The 20,195-nt window shown below is 42.8% G+C and overlaps 1 protein-coding gene across 1 annotated transcript in view; it reads left to right on the top strand.

Moving 5' to 3' along the window:
• The first annotated feature begins 14,244 nt into the window (after nucleotides 1–14,244).
• The window catches only part of OR10J1 (olfactory receptor family 10 subfamily J member 1), a 38,414-nt gene continuing 32,463 nt past the window's right edge, over nucleotides 14,245–20,195 (top strand). The window contains exon 1 of the mRNA XM_078668841.1: nucleotides 14,245–14,321. The gene's annotated coding sequence lies outside the window, so the exon portion shown is untranslated. The remainder of the gene's footprint in view (nucleotides 14,322–20,195) is intronic.

Genomic DNA, 20,195 nt, shown 5'->3' with positions numbered 1-20,195 from the left:
GCTTCTGCCCTCCCTTAAAATAATGACATAAAAGCATTCTAAATGACCTAATACATTCTACATTACATAGGGAAGTAGAAACTATGGTAACAGAATATATGAATAAAACTTTATTGGAACATGGAAGTAAGAACACACCACATAGTCATTATGACGTTTACAGTGGAAGACTGCAATGTGCACCAGGCAACACGGGTCACGCAACATAAGGTCATGTTTATGTGCGGCCACCATTTTTGGAGTTGCTATTTCTGCAGCTTATGTACAAGGAATCAGAACGTACGTATTTATCAAAAAGAGAGAGAGGACCGAAAGTCCGTGGGGGCTAGTTCACGTCCCCTGGTAGATATAGACAAAATCAAGAAGAACTAGCTCCCACAAGGAAGCTAAATGTTCATGTGCTAGAAAAAAACATTTGTTTTTAATGAAAACCTTCGCCCACCAACCAACCCAAGGAATCAGAACGACATACTGTGGCAGGATTGGAAGGATAAGTGAGGCAATACATTTTCTCATGGCCATTACCAACAGAAGTGCACGTTATTGTTACTGTTTAAACAGTGATGTATGCAGGTTAATATGAACAAACTTTTTAGGTAACATTACTTTTCTGTGTTGTGTTTTTTTCTGGGAGCATGCCCTCCACTGAAGCTTTGGTTGCAGCAGACAATGGGGATAATGGGAGTGGGCACCCAGTACACTTGAGGTCACCAAAAGAGGTTTTGGAAACTCCTGGGGAACTTGCTCTCCAATGGAAGGAATGGAAGGAGTACTTCCTGAACTACATTTCCAATATGGAAGACATTAGTGATTCCTTCATAGCAGAGAGAAAAAAAAGGATTCTTATGTATTTCTTGGGTCCTGAAGGGCCACATATATACAATCAATTTCAGAAACCTGAATGGAATGGAGGTGATATGGATGTATTCAAATGTGCAATTTTGGATCTTGATGTTCACTTCACTGTCACTGTGTGTATATCAGTTACAAGACACATTTTTTCAGAGGAATCAAAAAAAGCACAAAGGTATTGAAGACTATGTTCCAGCTTTAAAAAAAACGGCAATGTGCAGATTCGGGAAACTGCATGATGAACTAGTGTATGACCAAGTTGTTATGTATGCCAAGAACACGTCTATTCAAGAGAAGTTATGGGTTGAAGGGGGGGGGGGGCAATCCGAAAGATATTATTGCAATGGTGAAGAAGACAGAATTGTGCCAAAGCTACGTTATCTCAGGAAAAGAAAGCCAGTGACTCTTTTGGTAAAATATCCGATGGAAAGCAGCAGAGTGGACTGACGAGTGGGCATTTCAATGAACAGAGGAAGGATAGAAAAAAGGAGATAATATGGAACATGCATGGAATGTTAACATTGTGTGTTTTCGTTGTGGGGGTATGTCACACTTGGATAAGTTTGGCAGTTGCCCTGCTAAAACTGTTAAATGTTTAGAGTGTGCCACAGTAGGGCATTATGTCAGAGTATGTACGAGAAGAAAAAATAATATGACCAAAGTAGCGTGATTGAAAGAGTGTGAGGAGGATGATTCCTTGGATACGAGTGATTAGGGCATGAGAAGCATAAGACGAGAGCAAGTAGTGTTAAAAATCACTGATAAGGGAACAACTAAACCATTATGTTGGGTCTTATTTGGTGGGGTTTCCTTACAGGTAGCGGCAGACTTAGAGTCCCCGTATACAATCATTGTTGAGAGTGTATGGGAAAAGTACTTTATTAATGAAATAGGCAATCATTTGGAACCCCCTCATATTTTTCCTGAGTGTTATACAGGGGAGAGAATTAACATGGTGGGGTTCAGGCAATTAATCTTCAGATTTAAGGACAGACATGCCTTATGGAGGTTGTACGTTACCAAGGATGCACAAGCAGTACTTGGGTGGAAGAATCAGAAAAGTCTTAGCATGATTTTGGATCCTAATAGCGTTGAAAAGGTCTTAGTGGTGTGTGAGCGGGATGATACCAAAAAGTGGGTATTGCAGGATTTTCCTTCAGAATTAAAAGTTGGGAAACATAAGTTTACTCACTAGATATGATTAAGAAGGGAGCTACAACTAAAGTACACAAAGCACGGAACATCCCTTTCATCGTTAGGGATGAAGTAAAGAAAGAATTAAAGAAATTGTTAGATTTGAGAATCGTTGAACCAGTGGAAGCATCCCAGTGGGTTTTGCCATTGGTTGTGGCCTGGAGGGCTATGGCAAAGTACGTCTTTTTGTTGAGTTGAGGTGGTTGAATGGTAACATTTTGGTGGACCAGTTCCTGTTGTCTAGACTCGATTTTAGTGGCTTACGTCACAGTTGTTTGGAGATTTGCCAGAGGTTACATTCTTTCAGGATGACATCCTGGTGATGGGGAAGAACAAACAACATAAGGATGTCATCCTACAGGAAGGGCAGTGTATTCTTCGAGAGAAAGGATTGTCCCCAGAGAGTACGAAGTGCAAGGTTGCAGAGAAACGAGTTACATTTTTGGCTCATGAGATTACCAATCCAGTAATAAATCCCAAAATAATATTGGCAGAGGCCAAAATAAATGCACCATCGCCAAAATGGAAGGATGAACTCCGGCCATTCATTGGTTTGGCTGAATTTTACAGAAAATGTGTGAAAAACATTTCACAAAAATCCATGGAATGAGATTATTAAAGAAAAACAAAGTTGCGTGCTATTAGCAATCCCCCCCATGCTACAAGGATTTGATCCTCCTGCAGATACATTTGTGGTACAGTGCCAGTGGTACAGGGTTAAGCAGTGTGTTAACCCAAAAATCTGTATAGGGCAAAGAGGTGGTGGTTGCATTTGCATCCAATTCCTTATCACCTAAGGAGGAAAATATTCTGTGATTGAGAGCGAGACGTTGGCATGCGTGTGGGAGAAGGATCATTTTCTGAAGCTTCTTGGGGAAGGAAATTTATATTATGATCACATCATTAGCCCTTAACTAAGTTAGCAACCACGGGGGAGTTGTCAATGGCATTGGCAAGAATTGCACGATCATCAATGAGATTTCAGGATTTTTGTATATGAAATGCAATATGTTCCAGGCAGCAAAAATGTAACGGCTGATTACTTAAGTTGCATGCCATTGCGGCTCACAGAAGCTGATCAAGATCCATGGAATAAGTATTGTGTGGTGGGAAGTTTTACTGATGAGTGTGGCAGCAGTTTACAACATGAAAAGAGGATGTATGTATGATGGAACCACGCTAGCCTTACAACACGTCACTACATTGACCCTATGTTAGAACTGTGGGTCTTTAGTTGGCAATGGTATACACCTTTGACCAAATAGGGACCCTTGCTGCAAAGTCAGGGAAAGGGGATTGCACTACTGGATCACCCCTGCTCACCCCCTTGGTAGCTTGGCTTGAGCAGACAGGCTTATCTCAGAGGCAGTGTGTTAAGCATTTGTGAATACACACAGTAATACAGTAAAAACACTACAGATGGACACCACACAGGTTTTATAAAAATCAGTATTCTTTATAAAGACTTAACACAAGCCCACAAATGACAAACATCCACAATACTTGTACTTAAGATTGGCTTAAAGATGGTAGAATTTACTTAATTCAAGTTGATGATGAATGCGACAAAGTTCTCACAAAAGTACCTGGATGCGTAATGCAAAACAAACAAAAGGTTTGCAGGAATGTAGATGCGTTGGTTCCTTGCTTCGGGGGAGACGATGCGTTGCGCCTCAACGCTTGCACAGAGTAGGGGATGCGTCTTGGTTCTTACCGGAGAAGAGGTGATGCGTAGATTCTCGTGATGCATTCCGGTTGTGATGCGACAAGATGGCGCTTCGATGCGATGCGACGATCCGGTGCGATGTGATAAGATGGCGCCCTTGATGCGACGACGTGCAGATGATGCGTGCACGCCCTGACGGCCGTGCGGCAAACTCTGTACGTTGGAACTGCGGCAGGCCCAGCGACGCGTTTCTCCTGTGATGCGACGGCAACCCTCACGCTGGTAACTTGCTTCTCCTGTGATGTAACAGCAAACAGCTGCTACAAAGTTACGCTACTCTGGACAACTCGGACAAATCACTCCTATCCCGAAAAACCCTAAGGCTGACCCTAACAACTTCCGCCCTATCTCCAACCTCCCCCTCCTTTCTAAGGCACTCGAAAAATGCACCCTACTTCAATTGGACAAACATGTTGATACATACAACCAACTAGACCCCTTACAATCCGGTTTCCGTAAAGGTTGCAGTACTGAAGCTGCACTGCTCAACATAGTCGACGACATCCACCTTGCCCTGGACAAGGGCGAGACCTGCCTACTCATCCTTCTTGACCTTACAGCTGCATTTGACACAGTTAACCACCCAACCTTACTCAATGCACTCAAAGATCGCTTTGGCCTTAATGGCACTGTCCTAAACTGGTTCACCTCCTACTTCCAACATAGAACCCAACAAATCAAAATCCAAACCTGCCTTTCTAGACCAACATCTGTCTCCCTAGGTGTCACCCAAGGATCTATCCTCTCTCCTGCTCTCTTCAACCTCTTCATGGAACCCCTTACCCTCATACTTAAACAAGTCGGAATTAACTATCACATGTATGCCGATGACACCCAACTGTACTATAAAATAAAATCCCTTTCTGACATCCTACTCCTCAACACCACACTTACCAAGATCCAATCCTGGTTCCACACCAACCATCTCAAAGTTAACACTAATAAAGCTGAGATAATTTTCTTCTCTCCCAAAAACAAATCTCTCCCCATTCAAACATGGATCGCTGACCTAAACACCCTAAACTGCTCTCTCTCCCTCGCCAATTCCGTCAGATCTCTCGGCATCACCATCAACAATAAACTTACGCTGAACTCCCATGTAAAGAACTCGGCAAAAGGAGCACTCTTCACACTCCGGCATCTCAAAAAAGTCAAACGTTTTATCCCAGCCTAAGACTTCAAATTAGTTATCCAATCTCTTGTCCTGTCAAAAATTAACTACGGAAATGCTCTTCTCTCTGGAACACCCAAAATCCATCTTTCCCCCATTAAATCAGTCCTCAACCTTGTGGCCAGATTAACAACTAACTGTAAACATTTTGACCATATCTCATCTGCCCTCAAAAACCCCAAATGGCTCCCATTGAAGGCAGATCCTCCTATAAAATTGCCTGCCTTACGCACAATGCCCTCCATCAAAAGACTCTACTCTACCTCGTAACCAAACTCAACAAAGCGGGTTGCGCCGAACGTTGAGAAGCACCAACTCCCATCTCCTCATACCCCTTTACTAAAAAAAAACACCTCCCAATCTGGCTCCTTCTCTAGCATGGCCCCCAACATTTGGAACACCTTCCCCAAAGACCTTTGATGTAACCCCTCGTACATCAGCCTCAAAAGAGACCTTAAAATACACCTTCTCACTAAATACTGGGGGACTTAATTGCTCGCTCTCCGTACTGACTACTTTCTTCCTCCTGCCACATAGACCTCCTACTGCCCTATAGATCTCCTCCTCCCTCTCACACCTTCACACCACCCTCCTGGCCCCCACCCTACCCCTCTCACCACCCTTACCTAGCCCATACTTCCCATCCCACCCCTCTGCATCCTACCCAATTTCCCCCCGCTCTACTATGTTTGCCTCGTATACTGTAAATGTGTTAGTATGTAACGATATATTTGTTCTTTTAATATTGGGTCTAAGTATGCTCTCTTCCCTCTCTCGCAACGTCCTCTAAACTTTTCATTTTACTTTCTTAGACCACCTTGTATAATTTGTTTTGTCTCAGTACAATTGTTGCTCTTTCCTTGTTTTTTTTTACCATGCAATATGTAAAGCGCTCTGATACCCTCGGGTGGAGCTAGCGCTATATAAAACCTTCAAATAACTAGGACAGGAGGAGAGAGTGACCGTACTACAAGAACAAGTCGATCAGTGAGGGGTACCACATCTATCTGTTTGTGTCTTACAAAGTCAGGCAATTATTTAAATCAAACACTGGCTGTGGCCCTGCAGCAGCAAGGAAACAGTGTGATGTAAAACAGTAACCCCACCCACAAAACATTAACCACATTGTATGTAAAGTAATATATATATATAATTTAATCTCCGAACAAAAATGAACTATGTAAAAAATCCCACAACACCTGACCCACCCCTCTCCCTAACCCCAACCAATGTCCAAAATGAAAAAGTCCAAAAATGTCCATAACCCCAACGCCCGATTCCCACCCACAAAAAGAACCGATAAAAAAGGGGCAATTGAACAGGGTCTTTACTAGCGGCGGGCTCTTCTCTCCAGGACCTTGAGATGCTTCTTCACCTCCTCTAGCTCCTCCTTCAGCCTTGCATTCCGGAGGAGCATGCGGCACGCATATACCCTGCAGTTGAATCCACAGGGACGGGGGGCAGCAGTGGTACTGGATGTTGTTGCTGGTGGGCGGCGACGGGTGGCTGACTGACCGCAGCACCAAACAACAGGAGGTGCCTGGCTGTGGCTCGGGGCAGTGGAGGAGGCTGCAGCTGCTGCCGCATCCTCCTGCTTCTCCGCCAGAGCCACCAGCCATCTGTACTCGGCACAGATGGCCTCCAGCTTCCGGTGCCGGGCCAGAACTGCCAACTCCCTCCTCGTTGGTTTTGTAGGAGCTATATCAAGAAAGAAAAAAATTATATTTTACCAATACTCTTAGCAAAACAGTAACACAAAATTAATTCAACACATAGTAGCTGTAGCACTACCAAGCACAGTACATATCATTTATGGTATGTATCTGTCCTCCCACTTCCTCACTTCCCACTTTTCAGGCATTATTCTAGCACTATGGCACAGTACACCAGTCTTCTTTTCCTCTTTAGTTTAGCGAAATTACATAGCCGACATGCCAGCTCAGTCAGCTTGCGCCGAAGATAAACATACTCGAGTCTGACTCATGATGACGCAGACTCACGTTAGTTCTATTTACTACTGTCTGCAGGTGGGGAAGCTCGTAATTTTCTGTTACGGGTGGCACTGGACATAGTCTCTCTGTTACATCAAGGGCAATTGCTAAATTTCACTTTCACACTGCCCTGACTAATACAAAAAGGCAGATTATATATCTGATCTAATGATCATAGCTTATATAGGGGACGACATGAGGTACTTTATTTTGATTGAATGTGTAACCAACAGATAGGCCACCCCCCCATAGCAGGCTGGCTGACAGTAAAATTAACATAGGTAGGTAGGGAGTGGTCCTCTGAGTCAGTGGAAGGTGCTGATAACTACATACGTCATACACAATATATATATATGATGTGCTTGCAAACTACTGTGAGTCAAGAGAGTATTCTGAAATACAACTTGTATTCCCCTCGGTAGTCGGCTTTGCTACTGTGGTGCGGTTTCTTTTACATTCTCTTCAAAGACTCTGGTCTGCATCCAGTGACAGTCGCCATCTATGCTAAAATACATCCAGGCATCCATCCATTCAAAGTAAATGTCTAACATTCTTCTTAATCTCTCAACAAACCTTAGTTTGTTTCACCAACAACCACCCATGCGTTCTTCCTTGCTTGCCTTGGCTTTGGGTGCGACCCAAACACCGCTGACGATTCTTGCAATCCTATCCACCCATACCGTGTGGGCACCCAGGCAGGCATCTTTACTTTAACTTTCTATCCATCCTTCAACAACACATGCATCTGATTCCTATCAGCCACCTATGCATGCTTCCAACGTATCCTTCTCTGCCAGTCATATTACATCTTGCTCGTCCTTCCTCCTTCAGTTCCACCCTTCTTTTCATTTTTGTTCAACACATCCATCACATCCATCAAGGTCATCTGATCTGACTTTTAGTCTTCTCCATAAACTCACAGCTAAGTTAGATGGAAGAAGCCATTGGTTACTCAACTTCCGCTGCTAATGCTGTTGCTGCTAATGCTATAGCTGCTAATGCCACTGCTAATTAAAGGGTGTCTTCTCTTCAACCATTGTCTAATGTTCACTGCAACTTCATACTTACTACTAAGTCTCAACAGTACAGTGAGAGAGTGTACACTAGTACACCCTTCTTCCCGCTAGTGTAATGTCAATAAGTAAGGAACATAACTTACCACTGCCCACCGCTGCTGCAGGCTCACCCCCTGTAGCTCCTGCAGGTTCCGCAGCCTCATCTCCGGCTCCCTCCGGAATGGCCGCATCGCCGCTGGCCCCGGCACTGGTGGTGGTCAGTAGTACGCCTAGAAAAAACATTAAACATTTTGTAGATACCATATACACAACTCCCCCTATTCATTCTTTTCCACTAGCAAGATTGAAAATAAAAGTTAGTACATACATATCCAACATACATCACTAGTCCAAATCGGGGAGTAGAGTAGACTAGACTAGTAGTGTTATGGTCCCTAGAGATATTCTAGTCTATGCTACTCTTTGCTTGTTAGCCTGAGCCATGCACCATTTTAGCTTCATGTCTTTTGCGCACGAACGTTACCTCGCAGCTTGTTGTGGACGCCTTTGAGCCCACACGAGCTCATACAGCTACTGGCTGAGCAAGAGGTCGAAAAACAAGCCACTTTGTTAACAAGTTCTGATCAGTCTGAATTGCTTAGCCATAACATAACATGCTACAGTTTTTGGCATGAATGAGAAATGCTTGTATTATACTATCTAACGCACACAATTTTTCTCATAACAGGCGGAGGATTCCCTTCAACGAACAACAACCAGAGCTTTGCAAGGCTTATGATGCATGTAACCAGTACTTCTACGTTCTAAGGTGAGGGGTACCCCAGAATTCGCACAGAGATCGTTTGTCTGACTCTTCGGTGGACTTGTAACACTGTTTATTGTTTTAATCTTATGCATTTTGCTTTTGTAGCTGGCTTGTATAGTATAATGATTTGAATTGTAGAACAACGTAAAAAGCTTGTCAGTTGAAATTAAACCTTTTGAACTTCAACTTACACAAAGACTCTGTGGTATTTGGTGTGGTGGACTTACACGAGTGAGTGAGCCAAAGGGTGTTATTATGTTCTGGGTTGTGTTTAATCATTGGGTATCTTTGGGGGGGTTTCGGGGACCTAATGAGCGAGTATAGCTAGTCAGTCACGAGATTGTGGGTTAACTTCTGACTGAGGTGTGAGGAAGGTCCAACCTCCCATCACCAACATCCTATTTTCTTGTGCATAGTTCTGTATGTGGCTGTGCAGAACCCCCAAAACAATAGTAATATATCCTATCAAAAATAGTCAAATATCTGGTTGGGCATTCTGTTGGTGGGAATTGTCGAAAAGCCTCAAGGAAGATTAAGAAGACCAGAAGAGGACAACCCAAAGGACTGGACTCCATTGCTAGAGCTATTGGCAAATCTGAGTTTTATTTAAAACCTTTTAAATAAAGAGTGGCCAACTGGGCAAGCTTAGCTACAGACCGACTAATAGTAGGCGTACAGAGAGTCATAGGTTCATAGCAGAGGCAGTTGGAGGCAGGGATAACGACAACAATAATTTAGAAACAGTCTAGAGAGACTAGATCAAAAAAGATTTGGAAAAAAATTGAATTAGGAAACAGAAATATTAATTTGGAAAACATAAGGTGCAGTAAAAGTTGGGGAAATATAATTATTAATAAAACCACTGGAGGACTTACTAGGGCCAGCAGCAGAGTCCTCGGTAGAGGAGGACTTGTCCTGGCCCTGGGAGGCTTGATGTTCTTGTGACTGTCCCGCCGCCGCCTTTGACCCCGTTGTCTTGCCCCTGGGTGCTGGTCATGTACGATATAACAAAGAAAGAGACAAACATTAATGATTGGTGTACTATGAAACAAATAAAATATTTTTTAAAACGCTCCCAAAAACTTTTTAGGAAAGAATTGCAATAAAATTGTCCTCTGACCGACTAGTAGTATTATTGCGGAACTCACAGACCGTCTACTTATTATTTATGAACACTAATCCAGTGTTCCATTCTGATTCAAGAATAATAACTAAACTAAGCCTATGTACCACCTGACCTAGCCCACATATTCCATCCAGGCTGGGCAATTGTTTAATAAATTGGCATTTAAATTTAAGCCCTCAAAAATGAATAGGTGTAGGACACCTGCATAAATTTGTGCATACACCAAATTGTTGGTTGGTTGCGTCTGATGTTATCATGCTAGTGACACTGCTGAGCCTTACCACTCACTAAACAAACTACAAAAGGTTCTACTGAGGACTGGGGTAAGCACTAAGCAGCACTCAGTGACAGAGAGGATGCGTCACGCAAACCTCTAAAAAATTACCAATTAATACTAACTAAACCTATCAATCCATCCACCACTATTTCTTCTTAGTGACAGGAGGACAAAGGAAGGACTAGAGTCTCTCTAGCAATAGCATTACCTAACTTAAGTTCTCCTGGTAAACTCTTACATAATCAATCAGCCCAAGCGAGCGCAAAGTTGCAAACAAGTAAGATCAGCGACGAGCACCCGTGTCCTACAATCCCAGAAAATTTTGAAAAGTAATTTACCTGCAATGTAAGCAGCATTATTCTTGCTATTCGGAAAAAAAATATACACAATACTCATACTACTAGTATATTAGCTACTCACCAAGCCCCACAACCTCGACACCTAGCAGGTCCAGCAGGTCCTGCTCCCGGTCCAAGATGTCGGCCCACCGGTGGGACAGCTGGTGATGGGTGCGCTGGACTCCTGAGTCACGGAACACAGCTCGGCGCACCTTTGCCCACCGGTGGTGACGCTCCTGGGTCTGGTACCCGGAGCCAGGCCTGCCACCTTCTGCCAAGGTCAAGGGGAGGTGGAGCTGAACAAAAAAATAAGGGTGGCCACCTCCACCTCACCAAAAAGCTCCCGAGCCTGCACCCCTGGATGCCGCAGTCTGCCGCAAGGCATGCGGCTCTTGGGCGCCTTGACCTTGGTGCGGCCGTTGTCGTTGTTACCCTTAGGCATGGTTCTGTGGGTGAGCGGGAGGCACAAAAAAAAATAAGGGAAAAATAAAGTTAGGGGAAGGAGTAAAAGAAAGTAATACAAAAAAAAACAGTAACAGTAGAAATAAAATTCAAAATATAGACCTAGGGACAGAGAGGGATAGATAATAAATAAAAGAAAATCAGTGTAAAAAGCTAAGGATGACAAAGATTGAGGAGAGGATAGAAAAGCAGGCCCCAGAACCATAGCATATACTGAAAAACAAGATGGCCGCGCCCGTCGCGACTGCATGGGTAAGTTCACGCAATTTTCCCAGCGAGCACGCACAAAACGTCGCAAACATGTCAATCGCGTTCTCGAACATGACATGCGCATTGCGAACACGCTATCCGCGACCCGGAACAGGAAATAAGGCATGAACAGGAGGGACAAGTGAAAAACAAGATGGCCGCGCCCATAGACGACCGCATGGGTATGTTCGTGAGATACTATACCCCGAACATGCAAACAGACTCCCGAACATGCAATATGCTTTCGTGAGCAAGAAAAACGCATTGCGAACGGACGGGACAAGCAACTACGCACGCTCGCATAGCTACGCGAAGCTTGTGAAGTGCATGTGCAACTTCGCGTAGCTACGCGTAGCGCGACTACGCATACTATGCCCAGGGTTAGTTACTGGATTAATACACAGTATTTTGAAAAAAGTACTGAACAGTAAAATTAATGTTCTAGTAATAAAATGAATACTTGTGTTTTATTATTATCTAAAAAATCTTATACTAACAAATGGGTCAGGATGCAATGAAAAAGTCGTTTTTGGTGGGTTACTATATTAATGCACAGTATTTTTTTAAAAAGTACAGAACATTAAAATGAATACTCGAGTACTAAAATTAATACTCATGCTTTATTATTATCTAAACAATCTTATACTAACAAATGGGTTGGGGTGCAAAGAAAAAAGTGGTTTTGGGTTGGTTACTGAATTAATACATGGTATTTAAAAAAAGTACCGAACATTAAAATTAATGCTGGAGTGCTAAAATTCATGCTCACATATTTTTTTTATTGTGAAAAATAAAAAAATCTATTAAAATATACTTTTATTTTATATAATAAAAATATATTTTTCACACATTCAAATTTAAAAAAAAGAAAATAATTAACAATATAATTTGCGGGAAACCTGCCAGGATAGCTGTAGCAAAACTGGTTAGGAGTTGGTACGATGGCGGTGTCGCACTTCCCAATGTCCAGACGTACTACTGGGCCGCACAATTAGTAGTGATTAATCAATGGGTTCACACACCCCACACCAACCCCGTGTACTGACTAGATAGACATGCCATGGGAGCGGGAGGGATTAATCGAGTGCTCTATAATAGAAAAAGAAAATCAGACCTTCTGGGACCGACTGCACATATGGCCCACGTGTTGTATACAGTGACAAGACGCCTGGGATGGACAGACAAACTGACACAACAAATCCCACTATGGGACACTGGCAAATTAGGCACATTGAGCAAGAGTAAGGGGTTCCAAAAATGGTATGTAATAGGGGATATCTCGACTGGGCGACCTCTGGAAGGGGGGTAAAGTCGTCAAATTTGCCCACCTGCAGGAACATTACGAAACGGCCCCCACTGAGTTGTTCCACTACATGCAGGTCAAACACGTACTAGAGGCGGCCATTCCATTAGAGGACACCCTTCCCGAGGCCTCTCCCTTAGAAGACAGACTACTAATGGACTACAGGGACAAAAGAGCGATCTCCCTCACATACCGAAAGATAGTTAACAATCAGCTAGACCCTATGCAAAAGCTCTGGGTACAATGGCAAAATGAGGTGGGTGAGCTGGATGACACTGACTGGCAGGAGGCGATGGAATCTTCTAGGGTAGTGGCGGTTTCCTCTAGGTTATGCCTTATACAACTCAAAGTGCTACATAGGATTTACTTTACTGGAGTGACGTTATGCAAGATAGGAAAAATTACTGACCAGCACTGCGTACATCAATGTGGTGACATAGGCACCTTTTACCACACACTTTGGGAATGACCGGTTATTAAACTTTACTGGACAGCAGTAATGAACACCATCACGGAGGTCAGCACCAACCCGGTCCCACCTGAGCCCAAACAGTGTCTCCTGAATATCTTGGAAGCAACAGACCTAAACCACGTAGCCCAAGCTTGTGCAACACTAGGGGGCTCATTATGATAACGGGCAGATCGCCACTGCCCGTATGGCGGTGGCGATCCGCCCGCCAAAAACCACCAGCCACCTCTAATTTCCCCCCGCCACGTTACCATGGCGGATTGGACCCCGGTTTCCCGCCGGTAGGCAATCCGCCCGGAAGGCAATTGCCTACCGGGCGGAAAAACATTTGATATGGTGGCAGTGTCTGGTAGACACCACCATCCATATTACTATGAGGGTGGGGATGTGGCCGCCATGTAAAGGCAGGTGGTTTTCAACAATGGGGGCCAATAGCGGGCCCCCAGGGATTCTGGAGGGTGGGGTGCACATGGGGGGTACCTATGGTACCCCCCAGCAGTTCCATGCACAACATGGCAGGCGCCGCGCAGTGCCTGCCATGTTGTGCATTGAAGTGCACAGCTTGCCTTCCTGGCATTGTGCGGGCGGTGCTGAGTGCACCGCCCCACCACAATGACAGGAATGCTGGATGCGCCGCCACTGTGGCGGGCGCATCCTAATGTCCCCCACAGGACCCCCGCCTTTATGGCGGGCGGTCCTTTTTTGCGATGGAATGGCGGCCGCCCGCCATCCTAATGTGCCCCTTGGTATGACAATTGTAAAACGAAATATAGCCAGTTCTTGAAGATTGCTGTAGAGATATGGACATGACCATGATGGCCGAAAAAGCTACATACGTCCATAGAGGGTGCCCTAAATAATGTGAGAGAATGTGCGGTAAATGGAATAGATTTAGAGGAGGGATATGCACCTCCCCAGATATAGATCCGGTCTCAGACAAGGATGAGTAACGCATAAACTGTTAATGTATCGTACAATATACAATGTCTACCGAATGTATTTGTTCAACCATCTGAATCTCAAATTATTTGTAACTTCCTGGACTAGTTACTGATACTCCAGGCCTGATAGAGTCGTTTAAGCACAGTAATCCAAGGAATTTGCTGTAAGTATTGCCCGGTGTTGTCGGGCGATATCTTGGGGTTGAACACGCCGTCTGCAGTGATAGCGGTTAGTGAGAGTAGCAACGCCAAGATATCGCCCGACGACAGCGAGCAATACTTACAGCAAATCCCTTTACATATGACTGATATAATACATGAAATCTTTTTTCTTTCAGAATCAACTTTTTAAACCAAACCATCCACCAAATTAAAAGCATCAAGAAACATCTAAACAGAAGGTAAGAAAGTAGAAATATTTATCAAAAAACAACTTAACCATTTTTCACTCCCAATAAAACTTTTTATAAAATAACATTTCATCCATTTTAGAACTGAAACACTTTGAAAACATTTAAAATACCTTCAAAACACCTTAACTTTAAACTGTTCAATAAATGGCATAAATTGTACTGTATAGTTTTTCCTCTAAACAGGTTAACACAAGAAATTAAAAATAAAGTAACTTTTTTTTATTCTTTTTTTCTTTTTCAATCTATAACAGAAAATGACATCCAATCAAGCCAAATATATAACATCAAGCCAGGGAAACAGTTTACTCAATCATAGTGGTGGCAGTGTCTGGTAGACACCACCATCCATATTACTATGAGGGTGGGGATGTGGCCGCCACGTAAAGGCAGGTGGTTTTCAACAATGTTGTTTGTAAGGAGAGACTATCTGAGCCCAGGTGTCATTGGAGGTGTGTGCAATACTACTGAACCAATTGCACAGGCAGTGCAGTTACTCTTGGTGACTCTCTTTTAAGAACCACAGAACATAACCACTCTGCTTCTGCAATGGAGATTGAGGTAAGAGAAACAATAAATGAAATGAAAGATATTGCATCCACCTCCAATGAACCCTATGGTGCAGTGTTGAGGGAGGTAGCACAACACATTCCACCACATGTTGCAAGTAGTATGACCACAATTTCTAATCTGAGAAGAATTGTATAACGTAAAAAACAGGCAAGTAACCCACAAAGAGTAACACCCCAAACATATTCTGACATAATCATTCCACCTGAATTCTCTGTAACTGTTTCTAGTGAACCATTCCTTTTGCATGACAACAAAAACCCTCAAAAGAGAATTGTAATCTTTAGCACACTCCATAATCTTGTACGGTTAGAGAACAGTGATATTTGATGATGGATGGAACGTTTAAAAGCACGCCCCATCCATTCACCCAAATATACACTATTCACACATATATTAATAACAAAGTAGTTCTCTTAGTTTACAGTTTACTGCCTGATAAACAATCCTCAACATACACTGACTTCATGGGAAAAGGGTTGAAAAAAATCACAAAAATTGTGTTAAAAATTGTTAATTTACATAATAAATTGCCAATTTGTTTCTGTCATTATTTACGTATTTCATCTATTTTTTGAATATTTTTTATAATTTATTTGTACAATATAAAAATATTAAAATTTTTAATAAAAATAAAAAAAATGTTAATTACATGTCTTGCATTTCTTCCTTCATGTTATAATATATTAAATTAGTATAAACAGGACAACATTTTTTCTTTCTTATTTACAGAATAATGTCTCTTTTTTATATTTTTTTGAGTGAGTGTTCCCTGTTGTCAACAGTTCCTTCAACATTGCCTGTCAATACACCATTTCTACCTGGTCAGATTGGCTGGTGTGTGATACCAGTTGTGCATTACTTTTAAAAGTGTTTCATTGCCAGTAATATAGTGTGCTGAAACATGCGCTCAATGCAAAATAATCACCCATTACTTGGGAGTGAAGGGCCTCTTGCATTCCAGTTTCCACCGTTGCTGTTCTGCTGAAATAGGCTTAGTCAATAGAGTATCATGAAATATGTAAATATCTGCTAACAATCTTTTGTCCAAATCATGGGTGAGGGACCATTTCTCAAAGGGTGTAAGTGGTCGAGAAGCATGTGGTCGAATGTGTGGTTGTGTCATCCAATGGGTGATAGCAAAATACTGCCAGCAGGCAGTTGTAGGAAGACCATTTGTTAATTGAATTTGGGCAAAGTCTATGAGTTCTTCCTGATCAAAAAAGTACCCGATCCTCTTACAACCAGAGGTCTGCCAAAGTGTGTGGAAATTTTGGGTTACCTAATATTGGTGTCTGTGGAGAGACAGGTGAGGAGAGATTATTCATCCTTTGTACCTTATCACATGTGCTCATGGTCGCCCTAAGTACAGAAGAAATATAAACACCAGTCGGTCTATGAATTCTGGGGAAGCAGGGCACTTTCCAAATATGTGTCCCAGCTATGCCTTGGTCTATGAAACACCAGTGCTTTTACGTTAGATCTGGACAATGCTACGATATAGCGAAGCTATGCTGCCTGATAATAATTAGGACTCCCGTTTTTATGGTATACATTTTTTTAACATTTCCATATTTCGTTTTTGGTCATCTTATTTGTATTTATCCATATTGTTTGTGTTTTGCGAATATATGGTGTTTTAAAGTTGGATATTTCCACATTTAAACGTGCACTCATACTTTGCTGCCTGTCGCGTTTTAGAAAAGTAGACAGCCAAATGTTGCAAAACACTACACCTAAATATCAGCATTGTAATACAATTATATGTTAACATACACCTGCTATTAGGGAAATCTCGAAAAGTTTTTAACTTCCCATGCTGTCTATTATGCTCAGCTGTTGCCCTGGAAATGACAAAAGACAGCATGGAGAGTCGTCAAAAAGAAGCGCAAGTTTGCATATTTTTCAGCTTTTATAAATAAATACATACGGGAAACACATTGTTTTCTGTCTGTATTTATCTGAAAAAACAGTAAGCATGGAAAACTGGGAGCCTTAATAATACCGTACAAGATGAAGGACTCCCAGTCATCCTTCCTTAATGGGTTGTTTTTTCAACATGCAAGCCCATTTATTATCCCAAATGAAAGGGTCTATAAGATGTTGCATTTTTTTCAAGTGTGGGAGTGGCTGTATTGGCAGTGCCTGCATTACATATACATTTTTGGGTAAAAGGGTGCTTTTTACTGCTGCTAAGCGTCCTAGCCATGAAAAAGGGCCCCTCCTACAAGATTGTAAATCTGTTTTAGTTCTTTAAAGCAGAGATGCATAATTACATTCCACTGTGGCACTCAATGTGAAATGATTCTGTAAGCCTTGGTAAGGAATGCCATGGGTTGCCCAAAGGAAAGGGAATGGACTTGCAATGCCCGCTCTGTCTGCCTGTGTAAGTGTAATACCCAATATTTTTGTTTTTGAAAACTAACACGATACCCGGATATCTTACCAAAAGTGTCTAGTTCCTGCACAAGATGCGATAGAGAGCTTAGAGGCTGCGTAGCAGTCACCATCACATCATTGGTATACATAGCCAGCTTATTGTTACTACCTCCCAACCATATTCCAGCTATCTGAGTTTTACCTTTCATCTTTTAGGATAATGGTTCCATATATAAGACAAATAAAAGTGGCGAGAGAGGGCATCCCTGTAAGGTGCCTCGCTTGATACAACGGGGTTCAAAAGTACCCTATTCACCCTATCATGTGCCATTGGGGAGGTATAACTGCTCCATATCCGCTTCTAAAAGCGTGCCCCTATGCCAAATGTGTCTAGAACCAGATGGAGGTTTGGCCAATGGACACTGTCAAATGCTTTTTTGCATCAACCAAGAGAAGCAGAGACAGTGCATTTGAGCGATGTATCTTATCCGTAAGGTAGCAAATAATTTTAGTGTTGTCACTACAACCTCGCTTGGGTGTAAAACCAGTGTGATCTGGATCCACTAAGCTCTGCATATAGGGACTCAAGCTGACTGCTAGGATACTGGGGAAGATTTTTGCATCTACATCGAGGAGCGATATGGGACGACAAGAAGCACATGATCTGGGGCCTTTTCCAGGTTTGGGAATTACTGTGAGTATAGCATCTCTCATTGTGGCAGTGAGTGTTTCTGAGGCACTAATGGAGTTAAAAAAGCAAGTTAGGATTGGGACTAGTAGAGGCAAAACGTGAATAATATTCAGCAATGTAGCTGTCTTGGCCTTTCCCTGCTTGTAATCAAGATATTGTATTGCATGACCTCACCACCTGGATGGGTTTGTAAATATTTGTGCAGTGATTAATAGATTTAAACATATTTAAAATACAAGGTCTCATATAAATGTGTTTCAATTGTAGAATACCCCTGACGAAGGGCCTGGACTAGGCCCGAAATGCATTGGGTTACGAGGATTAAATTTATCAGGATCACTTATGTACACTCTGGGCTACAGTTTAAGGCCTGGATTGGCATTTCTTCAGTTTTTTAGGATACAGTGTTTAATATAAGACGACTCTCATGTGGCAAGGATGAACTGTGGAACTATGGATTAAAGCACAATAAATAATGATTAATTTGAATGAATTTATGGCAATAGCTTCATGCTTGAATTAACGCAGTGCGTCCGAATTGGGGTGAGAGGTCGCCCCATCCTTTCAAATGTTCAATGATGCACGTGGTTTAGGGCAGACCACGTCTTTGGACTTGCACGCAAACAGACTAAAAAGAAGACAAAAGTGAAAAAAAGGAAGAAATCGGTGTGCACTCGGACACCCTCTCTTTGCTTGAAATATTACTCCCCACCTGAATATCATCATCCATTAGTATGGATTCAAAGTGTGGAATGCAGTCCAGGGGAATAGTGTTGAGGTATCACAGGGCCATGTCCAGATCAAGTATATCTGCAGTATGCAATGTAGAGTATATATGTTCAAACTCTTCGGCAATGTGGGAGTCCTGGTAGACCCTGTCTCCCTGATGTTGCTCTGACTCCATAATCCTATGTCTAATAGTTTGGGCTTGCAGTCGATGTGCAAGGAGGCGCCTGCCTTGTTGCCTCCTACATAATATCGTTGTTTGATCCGAGAAGAGAATATTCAACCCCGTCCATATTAAGTGCCCAGAATTCCTTCCACGCTGCAGTGATTTGCTGTCGCACCCTGTGTGAGCCCAGGCTTTTGTGTTCCTCCTCAAGATCTCTTATCCTATTTTCTAATTGTTACCGCTTATCTCTTATCTCTTCTATGTTTATTGTGCTTGGCTGCTATACTTATAAACGTACCCTCTAGTGTAGCCTTCAATGTATCCCAGAGGAGAGCAAGGGGGTTATCAGAAGTGTCATTGAAGTAAAAAAAGGTAGCAATGGCTGTATCAATTTCAGTGCGTGTAGGGTCATATTGAAGTAGTTTAAGATTATGACACCAGCTACTATGTGGAGGTGTTGTGGATGGTGTTAACAGGGTTACAATGATAGGTGAGTGGTCAGACAGTGCAGCAGGGCCTTTCGTCAGTCGAGGGAGAGTAAGGTAAAAATCTATTCTGCTATAGGTGTGATGGATGGCAGAGTAGAAGAAATATGCATTATCAGAGGTATGAATGTTGTGCCAAACATCCACAGATCCCGCATCCACTAATCACTGGAGGCCAGTCATTGGAAAGACCCCGGCGCCTCCCAATCTTTGGTCCGATCTATCCATAACAGGATCAGGCGCTAGATTGACATCTCAACCTATCAATATATCTGAATCATGGGAAGTTAGTACCCGACCCACTGGTCTTAGGGGTGTACAACATGGCAACCGTAAACATGGGGGAATGTGAAGCAATACAGAGCGGAAGTAATCTGCCTGCAATCTCTGCCTGTGTCTGTACCACGCTGCCTGTTAACCATGCAGCTAATTAAACTACAACCCCACCTTGTTTGTGTGGCCCTGAGGAAAAAAACTGGTATCAAACCAACGGGAATGCATCCGAGGCCAGTCTGTCTGAAGTAGATGAGTCTCCAACAGGAGACAGATATCACAATTGGAATCCCGCAGCAATGAAAGAAGATTGTTGCGCTTCACTGGGGCATTAAGGTTTTGAACATTGAGGCTAAGTATTTTAATCATATGGCAAGGGCATTAGAATGTTTGGTCAACTAACAGGATCAGCCAGTGAAGGACAACATATGCTGCAACCTTCCCCTAATGATATGAACTAGGGGATCCCTCTTGCCTGCCTACTCTACATGCCACAAACCACTGGGGACTTTAATACCCAGCAGTCTAAGTGCCAGGAGGCGCCGCTGGTCATCGGTTTGTGCCCGGAGGTGCAT

Source organism: Lissotriton helveticus, chromosome 12 (assembly GCF_964261635.1).
Source record: "Lissotriton helveticus chromosome 12, aLisHel1.1, whole genome shotgun sequence".
Lineage (NCBI taxonomy): Eukaryota > Metazoa > Chordata > Amphibia > Caudata > Salamandridae > Lissotriton > Lissotriton helveticus.
This window is presented reverse-complemented; position numbering and strand designations above follow the sequence as displayed.